At 42.6% G+C, this 25,023-nt stretch overlaps 1 long non-coding RNA gene across 1 annotated transcript; it reads left to right on the top strand.

The window, feature by feature from the left end:
• Positions 1 to 16,070: 16,070 nt before the first annotated feature.
• Positions 16,071 to 23,463, top strand: LOC126635318 (uncharacterized). Its single transcript, XR_007627667.1, has 2 exons — positions 16,071 to 16,334; positions 21,524 to 23,463. It is a non-coding gene; the product is annotated as an uncharacterized LOC126635318 (long non-coding RNA).
• Positions 23,464 to 25,023: the final 1,560 nt, after the last annotated feature.

Raw genomic sequence — 25,023 nt, 5'->3', positions numbered from 1 at the left:
GGCCCTGCAGGAAACTTGCAAGTTTTTAATTTCATTTTGGTCTCTCCAAAACCTGTGTGAGTGGTGAGTGAGTACATACCACGCTGGTGCCCAGTTTTTCCTCATTTCTCACATTCCCACTGCATTTTTTGGCTTCTAAGGGTCACAGCTATTGGAGAGGCCTCTACTAGAGTGAGTCTGGAATGAGTTTGATAAATGACATGAACACACTCATTGCTACAAGTGTTTCTTTAACACTGCTCCCTTATCAGCCTGAAAAACAAGTATGTGGAGTATCCTGGGCAAATAGACTTGTGCAGATGCTGGGAGAGCTACAGGCCTTATCAGCAAACTGGTTCAGGGGTAACATTTGCAATTCAATCCGCTTGGAATTGCTGTCAGTAAAATGCTCATCTTTCCTGAAAGCCTTAGGCCATCCCTGCTAACTCCAGTCCTCTCTGAGGCCACATCGAGATCTGTCACTGTGACAAAGTCCACAGAGACTTCCCACACAGGCTGCCCTCTCATTTATGTCCCAATGAAGTACTAGAAACCTAAAAAGCAGGACAGAGCAGATGCTGACCAGCTAAACAGCAAAGCTCTCCCTCCCACCCACAGACTGGGCTGAAATGTTTCTCTTACAGAAGTGATATTTATTAGGAAAACTGAGCTAATTATTAATAGCTGTGCAATAATGCACTGATGTAAACAAACAGCTCGACATGAGGAGCTGACACACAGCAATAATCACAGGAATGAGCTGGAAAACCATGTCAAGAATTAAAGGGCATTTCAGTCCTTCTGCTCACAGAGAGCAAACCAGCCCCTTGCAGCAGGGATTTGTGTGGGGAAGTTGTCTGGTAGGAGCCTGGTGAAGGATTTCTCTTGGGCTATTCAAACCAGTGTCCCTTTTGCCACACCTTTCCTCCCACCTGACTTCTACTCCCCAGCTCTTCACTGATGTTTGAGGAGATATCCCAGGAATAAGGACAAATGGTCCTGTAGGAAACTGTCAGGGAAAAAGACTCAAAGACACAGAGTTTCCAGCGGTGTGTCTGTGCAAAGAATGCACTTGGTCCAAGACAATAATGTGAAGGTTCCACATTGACAGACTAGTGAAAAATCCAAGTTCCTTGGATTTGCTTTGAGAAAGCCTCACTGACTGGGCCTGCAAGGCCATCGCTCTGGAACTGTGGAGAGATCTTAATTCTTGAAGAGGTGACAGCATTTGTGTCTGTGGCCTCCACGCATTTCGGGAGGTGCCTCACCTTGTAACCTGCCCTTCTGTGACAGATTTCCAACCCAACAAACAAGATCAAGTGTTGAGACTGTGAGTAAAGAACCTCATGTTTCTGGGACAAAGGAGTGGAAATATCTCTCGTTTGCAAGCTGGGGGCTTTCCCCATGAGGGATATGCATTAGGTCTTGATCCCGGAACTTTGAACAGATGCTGGAAAACACATGGAAAGCTGTTGCTTAAAATGGAGGTCACAAGATCACTACCAGTCTGGAAGGTAAGAATCCATCTGGAAAGGAGGGCAGTAAATTGTCATGAACTGCAGTTCCAAAACCTGGATTAGCATTTATTTATTTTGAGCTCAGGATGGACAGCAGACTGTGGAGGATGCAAGTTTGGGAGCCATCTTCAAACATGGGAGCATCAGAGTATCTTGCAAAATTAACTCAGTGGGCTGGGATAGAAAGAATGGGTCAGATGGGGGAAAGGAAGGGAACTACTGGAAATTCAGATAGTTAAAATACAAGTACAGATAGTAATAATGCTGTGATTGATTTTGGATGTTATAATTAATGATTCCCTGCATAGAAATGTGGGATGGAATCCCACCTGGCCTGTCAGACAGACAGACAGCAGGCACAGGAAGGCTGCTCCACATGCAACCATGCAAACCATGGGCCATGGGAGCAATACCCAATTTGTATCTCCTTTTCAGGGACAGGGACTTGTTACCCATATCAGGGATTCTTATTTCTCCTATGTGCTCCATCAACAGAAATCCTGAGTAGAATAAACTGCACAGTCATGTGGGATGGATGATTTGCTCACTGGAAACAGGGCTAAAAAAGAGACCTGGCTTTTGTGCCACCTCAGGCAACATTTTGGAGGCTGCTAATGGCACGTTTCAGTGTGTTATTCTGAGAGGGCAGGATCCTGTGATGATTGGCCTTGGAGGGTCAGTCCAAAATATGTGATAGGCAAGCAGGACAGATCCAGCCCAGAATGAAGGAAAAAAACTGAGGATTCTCATAGCGTGTTCCCAGCAGAGGCTTTGTGGGGGTTCATGCCGAGCTGCAGCACAAGGACACCCCTTATGGAATTTGGTGTATTTGCTCCCCCTGAGGCACCCAGTTTGCCGGGAACGGAACATCAACACAGAAGCAAAACTCAGGGCGGGACGCTGCAAATTGTGGAGGCAAGAAATGAGGCAGGACGTGCCCCCTCCCCCGTGACAGCGTTTGCTGCTGGTGCCTCTCTCCTCACGCTCCCGAGTGTGGAGCCAGACGAGCCCCCTGCGGAGCTGCAGGCAGACAGGAATAGTGCTGTAAAATCCCCCGGGCTCAGCCCTGACTGCAGCATTAATGGTTTTAAAGCACAAATTTATCAGAGCCATCGGAGCGTGCGGATTTGAGAGGTGACGTCAGCACGTCCAGAGTGGTCCCGCGGTGTCCCTGCAGCCCGGGACACACAGCTCGGGCTGGCAGGGGCAGAAAACCTTTATGTCTGGTTCAGTGGAGCTCTGGGGAAAGCTGTTTGGGTATTGCTGTCTCTAAAACACTAAAAGCAGGCCTGTGTGCTGATGTAGTTTTCAATTTCCAGAGCACTGTGTTCCCCCAGATGGAGCTTTAGGCAGCCCTGGCACACCCCCCAAAACTTATCCCAGGCAGCAAAAGGTTGGAAGGTGGAAATTGCTGCGGTTCCGAATTTGCTGTTCCCATTTCCCCCGTGCCTGCTGACTCTGGGACCTTCCACTCCAGTTGCTTCTGCAGATCACACCCTGAACAGACCTGGCCCCCTTCCATGCCACTCTGATTTGCATTCCCTGAAATGCAAGCTTCAACAATTACATCTTTTTATATTTGCATGCATCTTCTGGATGCTTTTGAGCTGATGGAGTCATTGCAAAGGTCAGGCTGAGTGGTGAAGTGCAGGGAATTTAAACTCACCTCTCTATCCCCTGTGTTTGAAGTAGTAGTATCCACTTTGGGCCGGATACTGTCCTGACACATCTGAGTGCAGCAGCATCATGAAGGGCATCACACTGAATAAATACTGCAGTGGTCCAGAAATAAATAAAAAAAAAACAACAAACAAACAAACAAAAGCTGATTTTCAGTCCTGTCTTCTCCTTATGTGGTAATTTCAGAAGAAACAGCACAGATTCAGCCACTGTATTTTACGGATACCTGGTACTGCAGGCAGAAGATAGGAATCAAATAACCACACAAGATTTTGGATGCTTACTTCTCTTTCTTAACTCATGGATCTGCAAAATAGGGCTGGAAATCTTGCAAAGACTGAAATATCTTCTCCTCCTACCCCTGATCTCAAGGCAGAGATGTAGAACTGTTCACAGTAAATTTAGCTTAATTTTTTTTTTCCAGTTTGTTAAGTGGTTTCAGCATTTCAATATTTTAGCGGGGACAGCATTGCTTTCCTGTTCCCCTGTTCAGTTTATGCTTCAGTGTCTGTTTTCAAGGATTGCTGTCCAGGCAATGTCAAACAAGTCACCATCACCTCTGCTGGCATGTGGAAAGTGTCAGTGGCAGCACTTCCATCCCCTAAAGCCACGCTCTTCCTGCTGCCCTGTATCCCATTATCTCTGCACAGACATTCCTCCTGTTTTCCTGCCACGTTCCTGCCCTGCAGGCCACTTTTACAGCAGCTCTCCCCAACAGTGCAGCCTTCAGGTGCAGTCTCTGTGCCTGTGGTAATTATGTTTGAAGGTTAATGTTTCATGAAAATATCAAAGCGTTTCTGCCCCTCAGCTCACAGCCGACTACGAGATTTTTTTTCCCCTTCTCATTTGTTGTGGTCTAACAGTTGCCTGCTTGGCAGCTGGACGTTTGTCTCTATCCAGGGCTTAATCTACCTGATAGAACTTAAATGAAATATGAACTGCAGTTGTGGTAATTTATTGCAAGGTGAGGGGCTCTGAAATGTCTTTTTCTCCCTGAAAATTCCCCCGAGTGTTAAAGGAATATTTGGAGCTGTGTCATCAGGCTGTATTTGGCCAAAGAGTCAATTAAAGGCCAGAAGCAAGGTGCTTGTGCTAGTGGCTAAATGGCAAAACCCAAAATATTTATCCTCTGGTTTTGCTAAATGACATAGCAAATGGAAGACTGAAACAATAACTGTTCTGGCTGCAACAAGAATCATTTTCCCTAGAAGTTTGCCTGCCATATCTCTCTTACAGGCTTTGTTTTCCCTATTCAACCTGGGGAAAAAAATCCACCTCCCAAAAAAAGTAAAATTCCTGCATTATAAAAATACTTTCAGTTGACAGAAATCTCCTAAACTACCAACAGCACTACCCAAAAGGTGAGGAGATGGGCACAGATTGAGTGTTATTTCGAAGCACAGGGTTCACAAACCCCCTTGGCATTGCAGATTTGTGCTAGCAAGGGGTCAGATTTTGAGGGTTTTTTGATGATGATAAAATGATGAATTCAAATTGGATGAATTGGATACTTTCCTTTCTCCTGGAAGTAAAACCATCTGAGGGCTTTTCTCAATGTGTTTTACAAATTGGTCCTGTGTATAAAACCAGCTCTGTCTGGGACGAGCTGAAAAATTAAATAGCTGCTGTAAAACATTGTGAAACTCTGGTTTTACAAGTTAGATTTTGCATGGGAGAAGCAAAGATGGCTGAATTTTTAAATTTTTTTTTATGTTGTTTGTGTATCATTTTCAAGCCTTAACTGATGAATGTGGTGTCATTTGATAGCTAAACATATCCAACCAGTGTTGTGGTGAAAATGGTATTAAAATGAAAATAAATATGGGCCTCTCTACGTAGGTGAGAGAGAACACACCAGGCAATGCTTGAAGGGAATAGGTTTGGAAGCTTTTCAGGCTGGAAAACCCCCACAGCTTTGCTTACATGCAGCACACACTGGTTGAAAATATATTTCAGCCTTTGCATATGTTTTTGCCTGTTTAGCTGAAAATGAGGTTCTGCATCTAATTATAATCTCAAAACTCCCAGGCAAATGTTACAGGCTCAACACTTTGAAATGTAAATAGAATCACAGTAACGATACTGATACAGGGGGGGTAATAAGGAGGTAAAAACGTGGCACACCTTCCGAAAAGTTCAGAAAGAGCACCTGGGGCAGGGGGCAGGACCAGAACAGTGATGAGAAAGAGAATAAAGGTAGAAATAGAATAAATAAAAAAAACGTTTTACACAGGATTGAGTCTGTGTAATCCAGAACCTGCTCCCCAGAGGGTCACAAAAAGCAGAATTTCAGTGCCACCCCAAAGCACACGGCGTGTAGCTGATGGCAAGACTGAGGGGGGTTTGGGGTGAGTGAGGAGATGGTATCTGCCTGACCCTCCTGTCATGTATTTGTGCCTCAGAGCCTGAGAGTTGTTCATGTGTATTTGAGCATTAATTAGGTCAGACGTGAACTATTTAATTAATGGCCAGCCAACGGAGCTGGAGCTGGCCTTGAATTCCTCGAGGTCCCCGTCATTCAAATTGCAAATTTCATTTACAGAGCCATTCCCTTTTTCAGAACTTGGCCTTAAAACATCCCCAATTCTTAAAGTTATTTGCAAAAGTTATGTCAGCAAGTGGTGCCTCATCAGAGAAATATAAAAAGCGATTTAAAGGCAGGAACAGGGGTTAGACAAGAGAAGTTTTACATATTAATCACTCCCAAAATCACTGCAGAGAGAGAAGAGGTCGTGGTGCTAAGCCCAGCCAGCTGGTTGTTTGGAAGATGGTGTCTGAAATGTTCAGAATTTGCAAATCCCAAAGAGGATGGTGATGGCTGGTGTCTGTAATCCTGGAGTAACGATTAATCCCCAGCTTTTGAAGGCACGGGCCACTAAAGAAACGCCACTCTGCCCTGGAATAGCTCCAGCTGTAAGACAGCAGTGTCCACGCAGGGCTCTCCGGTGCTTCAGCTTAACAAACCAGGGGTGTTTTCCTGGTCCCAGGTGCCCAGAGCAGGGGCAGATGAATGGTTTGGGAACCTCCTCATGACCACAGGGTGGAGCTGAAGCCCTTTTTGTTCGTACCGCTCCTTTCGTAACTTGGCTTTTGTAGAGAAAAAACACTGTGAATCGGGCTGTTTACAGATCGATCGGAGCGCTCGTTATCCTGGTGACCTCATTCTTCTGGAAGGGGAGGTCAGTGGATGTATTTTTGGGGGTGGAGGTGCTCCAACAGTGCGCAGTTGTTCGGACCGACACGCCAGGCACAGCCAGGACCTGTGATGGATTTGTAGCGCAGTCGGTCATGTGAAATCATCATTAAGTGCCTGTAATAAAGGCTCTGACCTGAATAGGCGAAGGAAAAACACAGCTGAAAGAAACTTATCGGGGTGAGGAATGTGTACATTAAACAATAAGTTCTCTTTGTTTCTCGATGCGGCTTTTCTGCTCGGAATGATTTTGAGTGACAGCACCGGATCCGTAAAGGACAAGATGGGAGCAGGAGCAGGACAGATATGGGGAAAATAGGACTTGTTTTGAAAGCAAATTCCAAGCAGATGGGCAGGGCAGCGGGAGGGCAAAGGCAGTTGTTCGGATCACTTGGTGCTCATTACTTGCTCTTTGTCCCGTCCTGCTCAGTTGGGCTCCAGTTCCCTGTTTTCCACCTGCAACCAAACTCCCCTTATCTCACTGTTTCCTCCGCTCAGTGTTTTGCCACTGCCCTCTTTTCCCGCAGCTGGCTCGGCCCAAAGCCCAGTTTCCTGACTGCTGGGTGGCTCTTTAAGAGCTTTCTGCCCTGCCTGTCTTTATTGCCCCTCTCCAGGAGGGTGTCAGATGCCCAGCCAAGGTGGCACCGCGGGCTGTGTCTCTGTTTTGTGCAGCGCCTTGACAGGCAGCTCATAACACCAGTGAGCTGAACTTCCTGAGATGTGAGTCCTGGTGCTCAGGAGCTCCATTTAATGATGCCTGTTGAATTTACCTATGGTGGCTCAATGTCTCCATGGCCACAGTTCTGAGAGCAAAACAGGTAGAGCTGAATCCAGCAGGGACTGTGGCTCCAAGCTCTAGTCCTGCAAGGGTCTGCTGATACCAGGGAAAGCTGTAGGTGTAGGTGGACCACTGTACAAGCTGTGCTTTTGTTAGCTCGATTTTGTTCAGGCCATGAAAGGACACTCACATTGCCTACAGCTGTAACCATAGAAGATATTCCCATTGCCAACAGCTGTGACCAGTGAAGACCTAAATTCTCCTCTTGTGGCTTGTTACTGCTGTTCTCCTGGAGGCTCCAGCACCCTTTACATGCAGGTAGCAGAGACTGTGCTCTGGCCCACTCCAGGTGAGATCCATGGAGTGATTTAAGGTACTGATGAAAGTGGTTAGTGCCTCCTCATCCAGTTTTGTCCAAAATGTGAGAGTGCACTCACAGGATTTCTTTTGTGGCCCCAGCTGTGGGGTGGTGACTCCTGGCTGGCAGATGCTGATGGACACTTGTGAGGCAGAACATCTTCATTCAGCTCAGCCAGAACTGCTGGATGAGGATGTCAGTCATTGACCTCGGGAGATTGGACAGCTGACCTGGCAGAAAAGCTCTTCCTGTTGGCCAAGTTCTAATAGGAAGCTCTGATGGTACAGGTACACCTGTGGCATGGAAATATCCCTTGTTTTCACTTTTGAAGTCTTTCTGAATATTTTCAAGATGTCTGATGTTTTTCTCTTAGTCAGTAGCTCCCTGACAAGACCCAATTACCAGTTCCACCTCCCCTCTGCTCCTCAATTCTTGTCTTGTGTGTAAACCCATGCCAGAATCAGCACACACGGTGCCCCCCAGCCACTGGCTCCACCTGGCACCACAGTGAACAAGTCAGACAAGCCTGGTTTTAGTCCCTATTTCTCCTGAATTTTTTGTGCTCGACCCTGGGTCACTGCTGATATAATTAAAGTAGACCAACAAAACGTGTCATTAGACCATGACATCAAATGCAAGTGGAATTCAGCTTATTGATTGAAACTGGTAGAGAGATCTTCTGATATTGTAAACATTCTCAGATGTGAGGGTGGTGAAGTGATTGTAATCTTTGCATCTATTCCCTGGCCCGGGTGATGGTGAAAAGGGATAATTATTACACTTGTTAATAATTTAGGAAGCTAAGCAACAGCACCTGGAAATTAGATGTCAATTTTGCAGGATTTCCACAGAATGAATAAGGACGAAAAATAGGTCAGGCACAGTTATACTTTTGTCATTTTGGAGAGGGGAGGGAAGTATTTTTAGCAAGAAGAAAAGCCTTTCTCTGCCTGGCTCTGCAGCTCAAGTAGGTGCCTGTAAGAGCTGAGGCTTCCCACTCATGATGGTCTGGGCCTGACAGGTCGCTGATGCTCTCCCAGGCACTCTCAGGAGTTGGTCAGCGTGTCCCTGTGCTGCCAGTCTGTCTGTGTGGATTTTGAGTGTCATCTTTGTTTTCTCCTTTTGGCTCAGAGGGATTGTAATTCTCTCTAATGCAGGAAGTTTGTGCTGATACACAGTTGTACAGGCTGTGACAGACACAGCTCTAAAAACAGCTGGAGTGCTGCACTCTGTGCTGTCCATTCTGCTGTAGCTTTTATTACTGGAATATTTCTCCCTTTCAGTTTTTAATTCCCCCATCTCCCTTCAGGCTGACAGTGTGGATCACAGGTATTTAAAATTTCTTTCAGCAGAGCATTTATATTGTTTAAATCTATGAACACTGTTGGAAATGTGATGCCAAGCTGAAGAGTTGTGACACAGGGTGTGTATGTTTGGCATCTCTCAACAGTGATCGTGTTCAAAAGCAAAACTTCAATTTGTAAAAACATGTCATCACAACTCCAGCTAAGGAGAGACCGCTTTTAACTTTAAACCTGCTTAAATCCCACTGCTCAATCACTTTTCAGTATACAGCAGTACAACATGGATATAGCAGCCAATTAATTGCTCTGCCTTATGTGAAGGGTTTTTTTTTCCTGGATAGCTCAAGGACCTTTGCAACTGTTCCTTTAGTGCTCTGTGGCCAGTAGGGCTGTTGTGGTCAAACTGTATATTACCAAACCACTTATTGCCAAAATAGAAGCCACATGCCTTTCCCACTCAGCATTCACCTCTGTAAGAGCAGCTCATCCCTCTCTGGAAAAGTAGCTGTGGGAGCACCTTACGTGTTTTTTATGGATGTCAGGTGTTGATGAGTCACTTGTGTTTTTTTCCTTCACTCCCAAAACATCCCAGCAACGTGAAGTTTGTGTGTATTCAGGTGCATGGAGGGTGAATGTTACCCTGAACACGGTTGGTGTTGGGAGTGGTAGTAATGTAGGAAGTCTTCAGTCTTTGCATAAAAAGAGGGTGGCACAATGACTGCAACCAGAGAGCTCAAATGCAAATGGAGTGTGGAGACAGAGCAAGTTTAGAAGGTAAGCCAGCTCCTATCATCTTTCCTTTATAGGCCAGGGGATATTTTTCCTGGGGTAAAATAGCCCATCACAGAGGGTTTCTCCCTCTATTCCATTGCCTAAACCAGTGCAATCCATAACTGCATTGGAAATTGCTTTCGCAGGCACTGATAGGCTTGAGTCACTTTATATTTTGTATTTGAGTTTATCATATCACTTTGTGTTTCAGAAAGACATAATAATATTGAGGCATATTTCTAAAAAAAGCCTTTTTTTTTCCCTGCAGCTTTGGGGCTTTACTGTGGGGCAATATAAGCTATTAGAAGCTGCTGTATTTCCACAGCTGATGTGTGCTGTTCCAGCTTCAGTTCTGAGCAGCAGGAAGTGTTCTGTGTTACAGAAACCTCAGTTTTACATAGAAGCTGGTGGGCAGGATTCCTGCTGGATGGTTTCCAACACGTGTGTTTACAATGATAGAGATCTTAGGCTTGCTTTTATTTTTTATTTTTTATTAAACCATGCTGTTATTTCAGTGCTATTGTATGAAATTTATGATTCCGAGATGCCTTTTTTTAAGCTTCTAGAAAGTGAGTTGTGAGTGCAATGTTTACAGCTTTTCTGTTCAGATGATGTACCAGAATAACTCTTTATCCAGAAATATCAGTATTCTTAATTGGCCCCGTGAAGGAACACCCAGTATTGGCTGGTTTTATTCTAGTAGAACTATGAACACATATGTTTTATTACAGGAACCAAGCCATTAATTCTTCCAGTCAATATTAACATTGTCTCAATAAAGTCTTATTTTAGTGTTAGGTCAACCTCACTCCTCAGGTTAACTTTGAGTGCCAGCAGTGTTTACATAATACATAAATACATTGGTACCTGCAATAATGTGGTGTATTACTTCCTGAATGCATTATAGGCTCTTAAGCACTTAATCAAATTCCTTCGGATTATCTTCTGCATCCCCTTCTGCAGGCAGGTTTGTGTACCAATTTGATCATCTTTATCTGGGCAGTGCTTTTAACCTGAGCACATATGGGACTGTTTGTTGTTCTCTCACAAATCCTGTGGAGGTACATCTGCTCTTGGGAGCACGGACTGCCACGTGCTCACATTTGAAAGGGCATTAGGGCTTCTTTTGTTTTAAAGTAGACCCCCAGTAATATTATTATTATACTCTGGATATAATTGCTCTCCGTGCCATTACAGTAGCTGTATTTCTAGCCATTCTGCTTTTTATTTATGTGGTTATAAAGCCTTTTTTTTTTTTTTTTTTTTTTTTATTAAACTCTTTAGGATACCCAAGAAAAAAATACTTTCTACCATAAATAGAGCATCTTCTGACTGTGTTTGTTTTGGTCTTAAATGCCTTTCCAATTTGTGGTGAATTGCACATTGCTGGCTGTTGGCAGGCCTGACACTGACCCTCTTGTGCTGCTCCTTTTCCACATGTTAAATTTTTTTGCTTCTTCCATTGCAAATTAACTTCTTCCCTTTGTTTAGCTACATCCTTACATTCTGCTCTCATGCACTGGTGTGTGTTTTTAACCAGACACACTGTCTTTCCCTTGGTTCTTGTTAGATGTTCCTGATTGTCCAGCCGGCCGTCACAGTAGTGATTTCTCCTGATATCTGCGTGTGGCAGGATCAGAGCCAACAGGGAATGTGGCAATTTATGTGGTACTTTAAACATCTCTGTCAAATTTAACCTGTTTTATTAAGACAGGTGAAAAAGTGAGTAGTTGTAAGATATGAATGTGTAAGGATCATGAATCTATGCTTTTAAAATTGCACAATAACTTCTATAAATGAGAAAATCGGATGAGAAAATTATCCCTTTTAAAATCTCATTACTCCTGGATAACCCATCTTATCAAATTCTCTGTCCTGTGATATTTTTGAAGTGTCAGACTTCTCTCTGTCACATAAAGGGCATGCAGCCAGCAGCTCAGACATCTTGTGTTGAGGAGGTGACTTCTGGCAACACCTCAGGTTGGATAAACAAACGTACTCTGTTCACATGTTTTAAAATGTAAAACATGCAGCAAATAATTAAGACAAATTGTTTATTTCACTTCACATTAGCGAACTGATAATTCCTCTGTACAAATACTGACTCTTTTGGGTTATGCAACTTTTATCAGTAATTATTTTTATCTCCTGTAAGCAACGGGTGCATATCAGAGTGCACGGCAAATACAGAACTAGGCACGCAAATATCTTTTCTCTGCAACTCAAAAATCCAGTTCCTTGAGCTGAGCACATCCTCTAAGGCTATTTGTAATTGCAGTTGCATAGCAGAGATAAGAAGGGGCTAATACCATACAGCTGGGTTAAAGCCATTGTATTACCATTGCAGCCTTAAGATCATCTGAAGGCCTAATCTTACTGTGTTGTGATTCTGTGCTGCCTTCTTTATTGTTCTGTTTCATACAACTTTAGCTTAACACATTTATAGTTTATTTAAAAAATACATATATTTATGCAATGAATAAATCTTTGTGCTTCTGAGAGAGATTGCCCACTAGCAGAAGCCACAAGACCCACCACCACCCATCATGATTTTGGGCCAAGGTGTCATGGACAAAACTCCAGGGAAGACCACTTCTGGATCAGATTTAGAGGTGCTTTTGATGTTTTTTCCGTTTTTATAGATTCCAGCTCTGTGAATCAGCACTTTGTGAAGCTTTTGTTTGGATTTAAAAATACAGGAGAAATGAGATAAAGGAACTTGCTGTTACTATAATTGATGATTGCACTTTTCTCTGTAATAAGCAAGCAACCCTTGAGATCTGGGTTAACCCAAACTGGGAAACTCACAGGAGTGACCCACATAGTATAAAATCTACTCTGTACCCTCCCTTCTAAGTTAAACATGGTGTAGTTCCAGCTGTGTGGGTTCTTCAAGAACTGAATGGATCCTGGGAAATCTTTAGGAGTCAGTTATCTCTGAACCCTGAGCTAGGTGAAGCACAGTGACCTATGGGAGGGCTCAGATTCTGGGAGAAAAAACAGAAGGAAATTCCTTCCAAATTGGAACTGTTGGCTATGTTGGCAGTTGGAGTAAGCAAGGGCATGAGACTTCAATTGTGAGCTTATTTGGTAAAGCTGCAGGGGTTATGGGTCCTTACTGTTGCATGACTTGAGAATATTCAGATTCCTCTTTCCTGACACCATTATGTGGAAACACTGGAAAATTTCACAGCTTCACCAGACAAAAGCTGCGAAAGCCATCAAAGACGTGTACTACCCCATTCTTTCTGGTAGCTCTAGAACAAGAAGCCAGGGTTGGCAGGGTTTTTTACGGGTTTGTGCAGCGTTTATAGTGTTTATAGCTGGGTGCACGCCGTGCCAGGGACAGGCCTGGGCCTGTGGAGAGGCCCGGCCGTGCCTCCGGAGCTCTGTGTTCATCCTGGGCTCAGGAATAAAGCCTTGGCAGAGCTCACACCCCAGCACGGTGTTTTAGCACCGGCCTGGCCTCTGTCCCTTGCCAGTCCTAAGCAGAGTCACCCCACTGCCACGTCCCAGCCTGGAGTCCTGGTCAGCCCGTGTAGGCTCCCCCACTTCCACTGCAGCCACACGCAAAGGTGCCATGTGGGAAGCAGAGTTCAGCAGGAGTAATCCTGCCCCAAGACTCTCAAGTAATACAGGATAAAGCTGAGCAGTTGCAAAGCTGTTTGGCTGCAGAAGGATTTCCCAGGTGTCAGGGGAGCCCTGGAAAGGACACAGCTGTGTGGACAGCTGGGAATTACCCTCATTTCTCCTCCAACACAGGAAAGGGCAGGGAGGGAAAAGGGCACGGCTGGAGCACTGCTGTGTTCTGCAGATCCCTTGGGGCTGCTGCAGCTAAAACAACTTTAATTTGCTCCTTGGGTCCCATCTGCTGTCTGGGACGTGAGGAATCAAGTTATCATGGAGAGGCCTGTCTGTTGTGTGGAGATAGACCGGACAGCACGGCAGGGCTTGGGTGACAGGTGTCTAGACAAGCACTCTGAGCTGCCCCTGGACTCTGTGTGCTCTGGTTCTGCTCAGCAGCAAAGGCTCTGCGATGCCAGAGGGTTCTGAGTTGGAAAATTCTTCCTCAGTGCCCAACCTGCTTCTCTGAGTGGAGAGGAGAAGGAGGCTGAAGGGACAGCGTGGTGAGTTGCCCACAGAAATGCAGTTGCACCAGATTCAAGACACTCTAATGCTGATGGTCTCTTTAACAAGCTCAAAAACTATCAGCATTTATGGAATTGGAAAATGAATTGGGTTAGCACAGTGATGGATGATCTGTGAGACAGTTTTGTTGTTTGGAGTCCAAGTTCTGCCTGCATTTATTTTCTGGCAAGTGTTATACATTGTCATGGACAATTCTTCAGCCTTAATTTGAGTGTTTCAAGTGCGTCTGCCTCCCTTATTTGTACGACTGAATCTGTAGTTGAAAATCAAAGTGATAAAAAATAACATGACCAATACGAAAGTTATAATTATCAATAACAATTTTTCCCATGGGAAATCCATTTGTGCACACAGTAGTCATCAGAATAATTGTATTAAAGGCAGCTTATTGAGAAAATAATTAAGAGTTTAAGCACATATTTGGGTAATTTCTGAAAGAATTAAGAGGGAGGAAGATTTCTTCTGAATAGGATTCTGGCTTCCTAAAAATTATCTAGCTTTCTCTGTCTCACTTGGAGGAACTCATTTCAGTCTTCTGCTCTAATATGCAAGTTTTGTCCCTTGGTCAGGGATGCTTCATTTCCTGAACACTCCTGATACTGTTCCCAGTGCATGTTTGAAAGGTCCTGTATTTTTCTTTCCCATACAGTTGTATAGAAATGTGCAGATAGTTAAAAATGTGCATGCACTGAGTTGTATATGTACATAAAATCCCCACACTCACAGTATATTTCTTGATTGTGTGTTTGGTGAAAGAGGCAGTCAAAGGCCTCTATTTCACTTAGTACAGTTTTTACTTAAGTCTTGTCTTCAGTATTATATTAAAGGCTGTATTTCAAACTCTTGACTTAAGTAAAAGAGCATTAGCTGTTTGTCATGGTTACAAGCCTCACTGAGATGCTTCAGTGCTGGGAATTCAAAAGGCCTGAACACAGCTGTGTTGGAAACAGCACAGGGGGTTTTTCAAAGAGCTTCACCTGCAGAATTGGCATTTTTGTGACCTCTGAGGTCGGGCTGTTATTTACAGAGTTCAGCTCCAGGTTTCTCATGTGTTCTTAAAGGTTTTTTTTAATAATACAGGGTTCTGGGCCTCAGTTTTGTTCCTCCTGTGGCACTGTATTACAGCAGGGGGTCTGGAGAACAGAATCCCTGGGAGGGGAAGCCATGACCTGCACGGTGACAATCAATAGCATCTGACAGCCAGTTGAGGCCCCAAATCCCCTGTGTGACTTGCTGTCAGTGATGAGGCTGGAACCTCAGATTTCCTACCCAGGAGCTCTCAAGTCAAACTTCCTTCCTTCAGTCGCCACATCACACTACCCAGCTGCTGGTGTGGGTAAAGCAAAGGGGGTTTATTTATACGCTTGTGGTTTTTTCTTATTGTAAAGAATGGCTTTATGGGGATCACTAAATAGTGCTGAGAAATAAGTTTTAAAATGCCTGTTGACGTTTCAAGGACTGCAATGTCCATGCTACACCAATGCCAAGTGTCTGCTAACCTCAGAGTCCATGTAAAAGCACTGTGACGTCTGTGAGTAGTAAATCTGCCATCCTAAAGGAAACAGATGTTGCTGATCCTATCGGTGTCATTAGGTGAGCACAGTGGGGCGGGTGGCTCCGTGTTTCCCAAGTGAGGAGCCTGATGGAACACGCTGTTAGCAAGGGAGGGCGTCAGGGAGGGCATTAGGCAATGAGACGTGACAGTGCCTGTAATGCCAGGATGTCCCTGCGCGGGGAGAGGGAGTTGCTGGGCACTGAGCTGACAGCCCGACCTGACAAAAGGTATGCTTCCTGACGTGCTTTCTCAGGATCCAAAAAAAAAAAAAAAAAAAAGCTTCCATGTAAATAGACAGGAGCAGAGCTTTTTAAAGAAGTCTCCCAAATCTCCACATCAGTTCTATCTTCTCTTGCTCTTCAGTAAGTTCCAGGGTTGATTTTTCTTTTGATCAAACAGAAGAGACAATGGAGCAAAAACAGCAATTTAAAAAGTACCTCGGAAAGTACCTCGATGTTGCAAGTGGAGACATTTGCAAGCTGGCTCCCAATTCTAAGACTCCCCCTAAAAAAAAAAATCTTTCTTTGCAAATTCAGGATATTTGAGAGCTCTGCAGATGTTGCAAAGAAAGGTGAAGAAAACAGCAACCGTTCAGCAGGATTCTTTTGCACCTTTTAATTGCCTAACATAGTGTGGATAGCAGACACTGCTGCTCAGGAAGCATTGCTTCCACATCCATAGTTTCTCCTGTCTTTGCAGGGCTGTGTGTGGGAGCAGGGATTAGTGCATGGCCATATGGGAGGGAGCTCAGGCAGAACAGTTTCTTACTGAGCCCTGCTGCTGCAATGGTGGAGACGGCAAAGGGAGCAGGAAATGAGGGAGGAGGGGACAGGACTCCAATGGAAGTGATACCGGAATCCCCCGAGGAGCTGAGGGGATGAGGACATGGAGGCTCTGACCCCTCCACTTGCCTCGCAGACCCCAGCTGGAGAGGCATTTTTAATTAATTTATCAGTGTGAACTCCAGAATGATGTTTTTTTTCTCTACTTCATGGGATTTTCCACTGGACAAGAAGGATGTGCATTACTGAATAGGAAACTGAAATGAAGGTTGGTTGTTTGATATTTCTTCTGTAAATCAGCAGGCTGGATCATAGCTTTATATTCATAGCATATAAAAGTGAGGAATCAGCTACTTTTGACTACATCAGTCCTCTGCCCTGGGCACCAAGAGCCTGGAAACTCCTAAAGGGGAGGGGTAAGTGGTAGGGGAGGGGGTGGATTGTGTGGGAGCAAGCCAGGACTTTATACACTCCCTGTTTCCTTTATCCAAGATCAAATCCTCTTCTACAACATTTGTGAGGCAGCTGCAGACTTACTGACCTCGCATTCAATCAGTGACCCATCAGTACTGCTCGGTTTAAGAGAGCTGTCTTTAAATCAGCGTTTGTCCTGCTGCCCAGAACTTCCACAAATCCACGTGGAAAAACCCTGACACTCAAATCAGCCCCAGCTTTTCATCTATAGAAGGAAATCTCAGTGACAGAACTCTTCAGATTTGCTCGGATCAACGAGAAAGAGAGGTCCCACTGAAATCTGGCAGATCCTCTGGGAGCTGTGGGAGTCAAGGACACTTTTCCCCAGGCAGGCAGCTTTTCCAGCCAGCTCTCTGGCTGCATGGTCTTTCCCTGAGACACTACATGGGAACTATGCAGAAGAGATAATATGGTCCTCTGCCAATTAATTTTTCCTGGCATGCTTCCATGGGCCCCAAGAGCAGAAAACATGTGAAGAAGTAGGAGGGAAGATCTGGCTCTGTGTCTTTTCCTGAAAAGCTTGCTCTGTTCCACACTACTGGCAGTTCTCTCCCTTTATATTTTTCCTAATGAAAACTGAAGTATGAAGTTAATTAATTTTTTTTCCCTGGGAATGTTTCTTGAGCTATTATGCATGTTCTTTCATTGTTTTGAAAGTGTTAACCTGTTTTATCTCCCAGTGGCATCTTTATTCCCTTTATTCTCGCAGGTCAGTAGACCAGCTAGTAAGTCAAATTGCCCTCATTCTGTTCTGCTGCTTTAGAAAGATAAGAGCTGGGAACTGGGTAATATCTTCTCAGTGCACTCCTGTAAGAATCCATCCAACCTGCTGCCTTTTCTCATGGCTCATTGTGCAGCAATTGGTCTAAATACCTGTCTCCAGTTACTTAATAGAAAGAAACCAACAGAAGAAATGGATTGCACTGAAAAGGAAAAGTCTTGGAAGATGTTTCCTACCTGTATGAATCCAACCTGTAAGCACTTAGCTCAGATGGGATTAGAGGATACAAGGGAGAAATGGAAGACTTTCTCTTAAGATCCTTTCTTAATGCTCTTTTTCCAAATGCACACTGACATAAATTTCACACATGCACGTGCTTATTCCATCTGCCTCAAAGCAAAATCAGTACAGTCTGACTTTTTAATAGTATATCATAAAAAAACCCCAAATACGAGAACCAAGGCATAATGAACCTGAACTTTATGCAAAATAGATAAAGGAGCAAAATTTCTCTGGTGACTAATCAGTTTATGCTGACACTGATGCTTGCAGTTGTTCTCCCTGTCAGCGTGTTGCTGTTATACATGTACATGTCTAATCATTTAAAAAAAAAATCTTCTAAGCTCTTTGTTTCCTTTGCTGAACTATTTGTTCTCAAGCACAAAATCCCAGAGCCAAAGTACATTGCATTAATACGCATCTAAAGGGAGTGGAAACTGTCACTGGTTACAAGTGGATGTGCCTGGTTTCACTGGATGATGATGATGATGCAGATAAAAATTTGTCTCTCATTCTCACCTGTAGAACACAACACTTAAACACACTCCATTTCTAGTTTCTCTTGTTTTACAGTCTTCTTTTGTGCTCTTTTAGATTCTTCTCCCTAATCCTATTTTGTTTACATATATATGTATACATATATTTATGTATATATTTTAAGCGAGAAGCGAAAATGCAAAATAGTATTTAAGCTAAGGATCTACTGCTGAAAATATTGTCATGTTTTCCGTGTTTTCCGTATGCTCTGTTTGGTTATACTGTGCTGGCCTCCTATTTAGTTATTATTGGTATGTGCCCATAACTGAGCAAACTGCTTGATTTGAAGTCCATCTCCTAAAATCTGCCCCTCACATCAAACATACATTTCATCATACTTTTCTTATCTTACAAAACCCACCTGAGCTGATGTTGATTTAGACAGGAGTTCCTAAATTCAGTTTGTTTGGATAGTGTGCAGCAGTCATAATGGTCCTTGTGAAGAACCCTGGGGAAATTCCCTATTTTCCGACTCCAGTGCAATGTGTGCCTCTTCAGTATTATCTTCTGTAGGGAAAAACAAGAGTATCTCTGTACATAACTACAACACAAAGTGTAGTAAAACAGTGTTGCTTATTTACAGAGAGAAATTTACAGGGAGAGAAGAAGACAATAAATTGGTCCAATTTTAGTTGCTCTTCATAAAGTGCCGAAAAGTGTTCAGACTGTGCGTTGGCCAAAGCGATGCCACAAACTGTGGTGTAGAACAAAACCCTCCAATACTACATTATGTTAGAATAACCAGTAAAGTATTTTCTCTTGCAACTCTCAAAGGATGATTTAGGATGGATCTAGTTTTTCAAGGTGTAATAATACTCCCCTGAGTCTTGGGTGGTTTTTTTGTGATGTTATGTGACATACAGCAATAGCTGGAGAGGACACTGTGAAGGCCCAACTCAGATTTTAGCAGTGCTGAATGTTTACTTTTAATGTTTTTACCTTTTTAGAATTTACCACATATTTACAGAAAGTAGTAACCACAAACTGAGAGAAACTCTGTCAGTTAGTATCACAAAAAAGAAAACTCTGGAAACAGATTTCATGCTCTCACATATTCAGCATACATCTGGTTTAGGTTTGTAAGACTTAGATTTCAATATTTAATTAGATCTTTTATTCTGCCCTGGGATCTCAATGGAAAAGGATGATACGCAAATGAAAATTACCTTAGAGAAGTCATGGCTTTTGGCCACAGATTCAATCAGATTGCAGTAAAACTGTAGGTGAACAGTAGCTAAAATACACCCATTGTATTTTTGGAATGTGCTTGCTGAATGGACTTTGAAGCCTTTCCAGAGCATACAGGAAAAATCTGTTCAGAATTTCAGAAGTTCAGCAACTGTCTCCAGCTGAGTCACATTTATAAACACTGGACCTTTCAAATGCTCCAGGTCAGATGATTTTTCTCAAGAAACATGCCTTGCTTCCGTACACACTGACTTCTTATTTACTTTGAACATATATATTTATTTTTTTTGTCTGTTGGTTTGGGGTTTTTTTTTCCATTTATCATAAGCTTATTCTGATGAAAGCTAAAATGATTTTTCTGCATGGGCATTATATATGTGAAAATGTCATGATTATCTTTACTATTTAAAATGAAATTTTGAGAGGTCTCTACATCCCCCATAATATTTATATTGGTATGAAAACTGTTTCCCAGCTTAAGCCAGAATTTGGATCTAGAAACCTGGATTAATTTTATCCATGGGTTTCTCAGTTCCAGTAGAGAATACTGAAACCTTACATAGATGTTTTTCTGAAGGTTGTCTTTGTCTTTTAATGTAAGTAAGTGATCTTGAACAGTGTTTGCTAAGTCCTAACATTCAGCATTTTCTAGACTTCCTGGCTCTGTGACTGAACTTGACCACCAGTGCCTGAGATACACAGGAAAAAATGCAATATAGAGAGTACCTGAAGCATTACCTTTTTTTGTTCACTTGAAAATGAGTAACTGTGTTATAACTTGGTTTCTTGATTTTCACTGAAGCAGGTACAGAGCATGGTAGTTATTCCACCTAAGTCCAGCTCCCAAGGGGATTACCAGCAGCAAAGACTTAGTGAGCAAAACATGCACTACAAGGGATAATGGCTTGCTGATTTGCTTATCCCAATAGTATTCCCTAGACAATTATATAAATTATTCTGAAAATGCTGGCTATAAAACAATGTAGTTTGTCTATTTTACTAATTTAAGTGATGATATTTATTAAATCTAAAGCTGAACTGCCTAACTCTCCGCATCCTTCATAACAAAGCTCTCCAGCAATGCATGGCAAGACCTTCAGTGGAGTTGCACCATTATACTCTTAGATTTTCAAGCAAGGTTTATTAACTGTGGATGAAAAAAGCCAGTGTCGATTTGCTTTGTTCTTCATTAGTTCTGAAAACACTTTGCTGTGTTTTACAAACACTGCAAAAAGTTCTGGCTTCCCATCTTTACTAGCAGTAACAATTCCAATGGCAGAGGATGGAAGCAGCATAATAAACCAGACAAATGAGTAAAGGTGGAAAAGCACAGGTATCGAGTCCAGTTAGCTCCTATGAAGCTCAGGGGAATGGTAAAATCAATGATTTCCTCTATGCAGGCGAAAGAAACATATAAAAAATAAAGTTTGACACAACTCCTAGAGAAGGGATGAGGTAATTTTTTAGTATGACAGAGGTAAGTACAAAGCACATCTCAAAGGAGTACAACTGGCAAGGCTTCCCACAGTGCAAATAAAGAATTCTAGGAAGCTTCTTTCTTTCTAAAGCAAAATGCTTCCTGGTTTCCCCCTATAACATTACCTCTCTGTGATAATTTGACTGATTAATTGAATGGCACTGGTTTAATCTGCTCCCAATTTATTACGCTCCATAACAAAATGACATCAAATCTCTGGGTGCAATGTTTCCTGATGTACAGTCAGATGTAAAGATTCCTGGAAACTCCAGTTGAGCATCTCACCCATAACATTTCTAACCACAGCAAAGAGCCAAGGGGTTTGGGGGTTTGGTTTTTCAGCTTTTTCCAGTTGTTAAACATTTTGCTCGAAAATTGAAAAATACTTTTTTTCTTCTCCTTGTAGCTGTTCAATCACTGCTTGAGGTTGAAAAAAAGTGTTTTGGAGCAGATGGCAAGAACATAGGATTTAAGCAGGGGACAGATGTAACCATATTAGGGAGCCTGGAAGATAAATCTCTTGAAATCTTGTGGCAGACGTGATGATTACTTTGTTTACATAGATGAAATATTGCTAGTTTCAATTAACAGTTGCTGTTGTCCATATTTGGGATTTTTCCCCTTCAGATGGTCATTAAAACCTGTTGTAAATCATCGTGCTTGTGCTGCTTCCATACTGTGCATAAATCATGTAGGCATCCCAGCATCTCCACTCTTTACGGAAAAATGTAGATGGATATTTACACAACATAAAAAATGGTGTTTACTTCCTTTTAAGCAGTTTACCAGTAACGTCTCCAGTGATGTGCTGTCTCCGATGATGGACCGGGGAAGCAGAGAAGGACATCTGCATTCAGCCCCTGTGCTGCCGATCCCTGCTTTGCCTCTGGCTCCCTCCCCGGCGCTCTCGCAGTGTCCCTGTCTCGAACGCCTCTAACAGAAAGCACGTTTCTGACTTCCCTACATCTGGGGCGTGGGAAGGCAGCACAGTAAGAGAACAGCACTCTCTTCCTGTGGAAAAATCCGTAGGTTGCGTGAGAGACAGTGAGGAAATAACGTGTTATCTGTGTGCGGCTTCCTCGGGGCTGAGACGCGCGGGAGAGCCCTTGTTGACCTTGGGGAAACAATGTTTTGCAGCTGTAAAGAGGAAGTTCTCTTAAAGCGTGTGTGTGTGTGTGATTACACTCACTTTACATGTAAATGCATGTATTTACACATATACCTTGGTGAATTCAGAAGCTCCTGCTTGAATACGCTCTTTTTTAAGTCATGATTTTAAGAATATTAAGAAAACCCCCCGAGCCAATTGGGACTGCTATAATGTTATAATTCTGCCTCATCCCTTCATTGCTGATGGAACTGAGAAACAAGGAGAGGTGTAAACCTAAGGAGGTGTTCTGGTGTTAATCACAACACTTCTGGGAGCAAATATTAGCACATCAGTTGAATAGAGTGAGTGAGGGGCGCTGTGAAACATCCATCCACTCTTCAGCACCGCAGTCTTGGTAACGTTTTCCTCCTCTAAACAAGGAGGGTGTCAGTGTCTGTTTGAACTAGATTTCTCTGGTACAGACACTTTAAGCCACTAAAATACTCCTTATGCTTAGTTTCAAGTTTAACTGAACCAGCTGAAAGTTCCATTTTGATTGAAGGAGGAAGCTCATCCTCCTGATTAAGGCGTAGAAGCTAATATATGCTTTTTATCCCTCCAAAAGGAAAGAGGAAGAAGGTGATGGTTACAGCAAAGTTACATTTTCCCGTTCTGACTCCTATATTCCCCTGTAACGAAGGCAGGGACACTACAGAGAATCAAAAATGTGGGAATATGTAAGCGTAAATGTCACAGAATACACACTTTACTAGAACGTGGATATTAATTGCACTGTTAATTTTAATTGCACTGCATTTATAAAGTCACACCTGTATAGGTAAGCACTCCAAAATCAGGAAATAACAGAATTAGGGTGGCAGGTGGCAGGTGCCACAACTGTGCTGCAATCTTGAGAAATGATACACAGTTTCGACAGAAAATCATACAATTTTCCTCTCGTAAATTGACAAGTAAATTTAGCAACATTTTACATTTGTTTAGCACATCTCACCCTGATGTACTCTGTGAATTAAGTGCAGTCAGGCTTTAGTCAAAGAGCAAGAATAGAAAATAGCACTCACAGGTTATATAAATAAAATATTTTCTACTGTATCCTCATTCCTTAGGGAAGTATATGCTTTAGCAGATTTCCAGTTGGGACATCTCATATCAGACTGACTTTAACTAATGACTTTTTATGATAATAACTGTTTCTAGATTCAGGCAATGAAAGAAGAACTTTACTTAGTGCCAAGCAATTAGTAATTAATGAAGTGCTAACTAGGTGCCAAAATGTAAGCTCTAGTCTTTCAAATCATTGGTTACCAAAACAAGATTAAAAAGTATCTTTAACACTGTACTCAGGAAGCTCAGCTGAGGCAAGGAAGTTAATTTGATTTTATATTAATATATAGTTTTACTCCCAGAGGTTTGTATGCAGCAGGATATGTTCCATCATAATAAAGCACTATTTCTCTTTTTCTCTTAAAATGTGTTGAATAATTTGGATTATAATCCGCACAAGCAGAGATGATTGTATTACAGTAACTTACATGAGAAGTGTTTTATTCCCAAATGCTTATGCTATCTTCTGTTAATGAAAGAGTACAATAAACTGTAGTCTGCTGGCATTTTTGTAGTCTTCGAATTCCCAACAGCAAGTGCCCTGGATTGCAATCGCAACATTTCATTAGAGCTGCCACTGCAAACACATCGTGGTTTGTTACAGGAGCATCCACATTTGGTGTTGCCTAATGGAGAAATGGTTTTCATCTGTGAAATTAAAAATATATGGATCCATTTCCTCTTCTCAGTCAGTAGAGAATGTTGAAGTTGCAAGCTGTTGCTTTCAGAGGGAAATGTCATATCCTCTGTAGTTTGAGGGGGTTATGTACGGTGAACGAGTTACACTCTCGCAGAGAGACGCAGCTTGTTGGGCAGTGGATTTTAAAAATAATCATTGCTGACAAAATGTGGGATAGGTATGTCCAAAAAATACCATAGTAAATAATTATTCAGAAGAATGCTGCGGGCTGGCTTGACTAATACCGTTTCTAAATTTGCTCTCTCAGGTGTAAGTGGTGATGGCAAACATGATGTGCTGTGGGCTGGAAGATTTTCAGCCACCTTTGTTTGGAGCTGTTCCCAGGATCATGTTGGATCAGGTTTGGCCCTCTGCACCCTAACAGGCTGCCAGTCATGAGGGACAGCAGTTTCCTGTTACTTTTGGCAGCAGCTTTCTTCATTATAACTAACTATTTTGCCACATATTTTTATCTTGTCATTTCCTCTCTGTTTGATGCTTCCTGTGATTTGAATATTTAACAGCGCAGCTGCAACATTCAACTAATAATGTGTTTTAAGTGGAATATTTAGTATAATTGGGGAAACACCAGCTATGTGTGTAGAGTTGGCAACTGAGTATTGGAAGGTGGTTTCTTGGAAAAGATTTTGGAATCATAGGTGAAAAACAACTAAACATGGGACTCTAATGTAAAACTGGAGAGGAATTGGGCATTGCAATTTCACAGTCTGATGTACATTCTCTTCCCCACTCATTCTTTAAAACTATCTCCTATGAAATGATGCCAAGAGAGCCAATATTTTCTAGTTGTCTCCATTTGATCTCTTGATGTTTTGCATGCAAGGCTGTGTTCATACACTGAGGAGAGATTTCTAGTGAAGCAGTGCCTCGGATGTCTGTGCATTTCCTAAACTATTGCCCTTGTTTTAGACCCCTCTGCAGTGTCTACCAGGAATTCTTTCCTCCACTCTCCACTATATTGTACTGATGACTATTTATCACTATTGAATATCACTATGTTTTCTTCCTACTCAGTTGAGTCACTCCAAGTATCTTCACAATTCACCCCACAATTGTGAGCAGTTTTATGTCCGCTACAAATGTTGTCTCCTTCTGTACAACCCTTTTTCTGGATTATTTTAAGGGTATTTACAGCAAAACTAAAAACACCCTACTCTTTTGGTTTTTCATTCATTATGAATGACTACACATTCTGCTGTTCAATCTCTGTTACTTTTTGGCCCATGACATTGCTTTTTCCTTACAAGCCACTGTGCAGTTTTTCTGGAAGCACTTAGTGAGAGGATTGTAAAATGTCTGGAAAAATTTGTCACCTCAGCCACATATACACCCCTTAAGTAATGCTGAGAAGCTTGTTTTATGAGAT

The sequence above is a fragment of the Myiozetetes cayanensis genome, unplaced genomic scaffold (assembly GCF_022539395.1).
Source record: "Myiozetetes cayanensis isolate MyiCay16 unplaced genomic scaffold, myiCay2020 scf12, whole genome shotgun sequence".
NCBI classification, from domain to species: domain Eukaryota; kingdom Metazoa; phylum Chordata; class Aves; order Passeriformes; family Tyrannidae; genus Myiozetetes; species Myiozetetes cayanensis.
This window is presented reverse-complemented; position numbering and strand designations above follow the sequence as displayed.